The sequence below is a fragment of the Pan paniscus genome, chromosome 1 (assembly GCF_029289425.2).
Source record: "Pan paniscus chromosome 1, NHGRI_mPanPan1-v2.0_pri, whole genome shotgun sequence".
NCBI lineage: Eukaryota > Metazoa > Chordata > Mammalia > Primates > Hominidae > Pan > Pan paniscus.
Window position 1 is genome coordinate 84,789,432 of NC_073249.2, and position 5,346 is coordinate 84,794,777.

A 5,346-nucleotide genomic window follows, 5' to 3' on the forward strand; every position below is an offset into this window, starting at 1 on the left:
CCAGGAAGCTCAGGAGAGGAATGTGGCACTAGTTACCCAAGCCATTTAGCTACTGCCTTCTGCCTGTCCCCACAATGTCTACCCCCTCTCCCTCCCACATTTGCAGTCTTCATGAGTGACAGCTCTGAAACCCATCACTGTTGGTTCAATGGACTTTAGGGAAATCAAGGCTATTCAACCTAGAAAGTGAACAACAAGTATGGTGGGGGCTACCTGTGGTCCAAGATAGGTTTGGAAAGGCAGGATGAGCAGAGAACAACATATCATTAGCACCTTGCAGAGTGGGCCCCAGAAATATTCTGATTCCATGTAAATTAAATGTGGGTAATCATGAATATATGGGTTAAAGAAATGAAAATGGCTGAACTATAAATCAGTTTATTTAAATGCATTTTCTGATAGCAGAGTATAGGCATATCATTAGCTTGTAAATGTGTCTAATAAGCCTGTCTTCACTAATATGCCAAAAAGAGTCTAATTAACTCTTTTTTCCTCCAGTTAGACAGTAGTGTGAGAATCCCTGATCACAATTCCACACTATCTTTTTAGCATCAGCAAAGCAGCACTAAAACAGCCCCTGTGACATCTATAAAAATGCTAGTTTATAATTAGGACGATCTTGGCTTGAACAATAATGTTGCAATTTGCAGTGATGGCTTCTGTTTCCCTTTAATTTTAATGTATTAGTCTACAATGCTCTGGAGATTTCTGGACAGACTAGCTTGTTTCCATTTCCAAAATTGCTAGCATTATATGCTTTAGGTTAAGGAAGAAGCAGCTGCAATTTGGTGGGAGTTTTTTGGGGGGAGTGGGGGGAATGTAAAGGCAAAAGAAATGCTAATGAGAAAAGCCAAGTATAACATCACCCATTTATTTCGTAACCCATGATCTGACATGAGAGCCATGTCATGGAGCCATAGGAATCCCAAAACAACAGAACCCTTGTGTTTCCCAGTGTTCTCCAGTACGGGGGTGGTTAGCCTCTTTCCATCAGGCTCCCAGAGGCCTGCACAGATCTGCCATGGATTCCACCAAGGAAATTCAAGAAGGACCTTTTTGCTCTTTCAAGCTTATAATTATTTGTAGAGTCAATTTAGATTTGAGACGAAATGCCCACATCACTATCACAACCACATCACTAAGCCTGCCATGTCTCTTTTGTCATGCCTGGAACACAATTGCCCTTGTTGCCTAAAGCTAGAGTTCTTAACATTGGGAAAGAACAGCCATGGATAGGCTTCAGGAAATGTATGGATACCCTGAAATAGAATGTAATGCTAAATGAACATTAGATTTCTCTGCAGAAGATTTTACCTACATCAAAATGCATGTTACACCATTGAAGAAACTGACTCAGGACATCTTGGGTGGGATTTGGGAGTCTGTATTTTTTTAAAAGAACCTCCCTGATAATTTTGATAATATATCTTTAACTGGGGAGAATGTTCATGACTTTTATCAGAGCCTCAAAAAACTCTGTGACCTCAAGAAATTTAAGAACCCCTTGTATGAAGTTTGGCATGCTAGGTGCTTTTTAATCTGACCTCATCTTTCTTTTTCAACACTGTTGTCCTATTGGGGGATTGAGGGACCTAATAAATAGCACCCTTCTTTCTTAACTGAGTTCTAAGACAATTAAGAAATAAATGAGTAAGGTAGAAAGGAGATGAACATATTACCTTTATTTTCTAAGTGGCTAATTGCAATGGACTGAACATTTTCAACGAATTATTATGTTGAAATCCTAACTCCCAATGTGATAGTATTAGGAGATAAGGCCTTTGGGAGGTAATCAGGTCATAAGGGTGGAGACTTTACAAATGAGATTAATGCCTTTATAAAAGGGACCCTAGAGAGCTCATTCACCCTCTTTCTGCCATGTAAGTATTCAAGAAGTCAGCAGTATGCAACCTGGTAGAGAGCTCTCAGTAGAACTAACCATGCTGAAACCCCGATCTCAGATTTCCAGCCTGCAGAACTGTGAGAAATAAAGATCTGTTGTTTACAAGCCATTCAGTCTATGTTACTTTGTTATAGCAGCCTGAACTAAGACATTAATATTGAAGAATGTGGCATATAACTTCAGGCTAGTAGAGTAATTAATACTGAAACCCCAAGTTTCTACTCACCTAGCCTCAGGTAGTGTGGGATGCAGGAGTAGAACCTGCTCCTGAAAGCTATGACGTGGGGGAGCAGGGCAGCTCCTGCCTTGTCCCCAAGCAGCTGACTCCCAAAGAGGAGGAAGGGCAGGTGCTGGAAAGCACAGGCTAAACTTCTTCCCTAAACTGCACTGGTAGAATGAATGAAGGGATAAAGAGAGGCCAGGACTGTTACTCTAACAGAATTCTGTCTACATGGAGGCAAGCATCAGGAACAGTGATTACTCCCTGACTAACATTTTCCATTATTTCTTAATAGGTCATGTGTTTCCCTGCCTCTGTATCCTGTTTAACAACTATCCTGTCTGAAATGCCCTTTCAGTGCTCACTTCAGCAGCACATATACTAAAATTGGAAGGATACAGAGATTAGCATGGCCTCTGTGCAAGGATGAAATGTCCTCTCAATCATCATCATTTATCTGAATTTCATGTGTCCTTAAAAACCAGGTGGAGTTTGACTTCCTCAGTTGAGTCTTCTCTGACTGCTGCTGTGGGTAAACTTTCCCTGTACCAAGAGCAATCTGCTTGGAGTCCCCATAGCAGTTCCCCAAAGCCTGATTGACACCGACATTACCCACAGGAGAGTTTACCCACACCAAAACCTTGGCCTCACTCTTGGAGAATCTGATCAGATCTTAAGCGGAGTTTAAGAATCTGTATTTTTAAAAAGTCTCTTGGGATAGTTCTAATAATCTGCCTTGTCCAGAAACCACCGTCCAGTCATTATTTGCATGAACCTTTTGACACTCACAGCCCTGGTTGTAAGAGGGGAGAAATGCATCTCACAAAGTAAAAGGGTTACACAAAGGTGCATAGGATATAGAGCACAGAGGAGCTTAGTTAGGATGGGCATCACGGAAAAGAGGCTTAAACATGGGTGAGGAGACAATGGTGCCAATTGTGGGGAAGTAGTGGGGATAACCTCCAGCAATTTCTCTGCAGCCAAAAATGACTTCAGATATCAAGAGGGCATAAGAGAATTATATGACTGTTGTCTGTAAAGGAGTATGATCATAATACCTTTGTAGAGTTGTTGGGTGAATTAAGTAAAAAAGTATACCAAGTATATAATGCACCTAGCATAGTTCCCAAAATGTGATACAGCAGTCCCTCTTTATTCATGGTTTCACTTTTTATGGTTTCAGTTACGTGTGATCAACTGCAGTCTAAAAATAGTAAATAAAAAATTCCAGAAACAAACTATTTATAAGTTTAAAATTGCATGCTGTTCTCAGTACCATGATGAAATATTGCTCCATGTCACCTGAGACATGAGCAATCCCTTTTTCCAGTGTATATATGCTCTGTGTGATACCTGCCCATTATGATATAGGAATAAACAGTGTATATAGGGTTCTGTACAATCTGCAGCTTTAAGCATCCACTAGGGGTCTTTGAACTTATTCTTTGCCGATAATGGGGGACTACTGTATAGTGAATACAACTTGGAATGTCACTGTAACCCAGATTTAATTTTGTGCCTATAATACTTGCCTGTGGAAAGAAAATGGGACAAGTAATAACAAAATCACATATGGATAGAAGAAACACTGATATTCTCATTTTGTTCATACATTGATTTTTGCTGACTTCTATTAGTTCATTGTGCTTTCTTTTAGCTTTTTGAGCATATTTAAAACAGTTGTTTTAAAGTCTTTGTCTATAAGCCAAATGTCTGTGTTTCTCCAGAGACGATTTCTGCCACTTTATTTTCTTCCTTTGAACAAGCTATGTTTTCCTGTTTCTTTGTATGCCTTGTAATTTTTGTTGAAAATTGGTTATTTGGAAAAACAGCTCTGTGGATCTGTGGTCTGTAGTCTCTTGCAGCTTTCATGAGCAGCCCTGCCACTTCTTACTTAAGTTCCAACTTGGGTGAGACAGAGAACCATCCTTCATGGAGCTCCCAGACATGTTGGAACATTGCAACTCAGGTCTTCTCTGCTCTTCTGATTCAAAGAAGGGAATGGGGAACTGGGTTGCCTCTCCTCCAGGCCCACTGTACCATGCTGGGGAGGGTGTAGGAGAAGGGCAAGTGAATCACCATGAATTTCCCTCCTACTTTGAATGTAGCTTTTCCTTGATTAAATGTTTGCTTGGTTGCTGTAGACTTTTGACTATTTTCATAACTCCTGTAAGGTCCTGTATTTTAGCCAGTTTCTGTTTGTTTTTTGATGTTTCCCTGGTGAAATGAGGGATGGACTATCCTAATCCACCATTTTTATATCAGTCCTTCTTGGTCATCCCTTTTAGTTATCTTTCAGGATGTCACTACTATTTTTCTAAAAAAATTAAGATTGCAGACATAATATTTTAAAGAATAATACAATTATTGAATTGATGGAATAAGAATGGACTTCAGAAACCATTTTGCCCAAATCTTTTTTTTTTTTTTTTTTTTTTTTTTTTGGTGAGGAAGTGAAGGCTTCCTTCTGGAAAGGGAAAGAGACTCCTCTGAAGTCACACAATCGTGAGTGGCAGATAGGAGCCTCAAACCCAGATTTTCTAGCTGAATGTCCAGTGAGATCAGCATAAGAAATACATATGACCCCTGAAAGTGTCCAGTAGGCAGGATTTAGCGATGCTGGCAGGATTTAATGATGCTAGCACTGCTCTCATCCTGTGTGCCTTGTGACCTTCCCCATCCTGCACACCCTTTACCTCTTCATGGTCAGTAGCAATAATTTCCAGTTCTTCATGTTAATTAAAGCAGTGCTGATGTGGCTGCTCAGACAGGAAGTGCTGCAGCTGTTTTTCTCTTCTCTTCTTACAGGTATTGCCTTTGGAAGCTCCCCAACAACTGTCTGAGAGTGCTGCTGATATCAGGGAAGACAGAGTGGAGCGTGATCCTGCACCATTATCTTTGGACATGCAGACTTTTATTAGGTGACTGTTGTAGCTATCGGGCCCAAAGACTTTAGAGCTTCATAGAACCTGAGATAGAGATTGGACAGGTCCTTTTAGAAAGCTGTTCAGGTGACCTAAAAAGTTGATTTAAGAACATTTTTCACTGACAGCTATTTTCCTCCAAAATTGTATGTTCTATATCTTGCTTTTGCACTCATTTTATTATCAATAGTAGTATTAGTGAAAGTGGTGGCTGTAGTAGCAATACCAGTAATGCTTCTTGGCTATGCAGTAGATGTTTTGAGGATCAGTAGTCCTGGGGAATCTTACAAAACTAAGGA

At 40.2% G+C, this 5,346-nt stretch overlaps 1 pseudogene; it reads left to right on the forward strand.

Annotated features, from left to right (window-relative positions):
- Positions 1–2,480: 2,480 nt before the first annotated feature.
- Positions 2,481–2,580, forward strand: LOC112438349 (U6 spliceosomal RNA; annotated as a pseudogene).
- Positions 2,581–5,346: the final 2,766 nt, after the last annotated feature.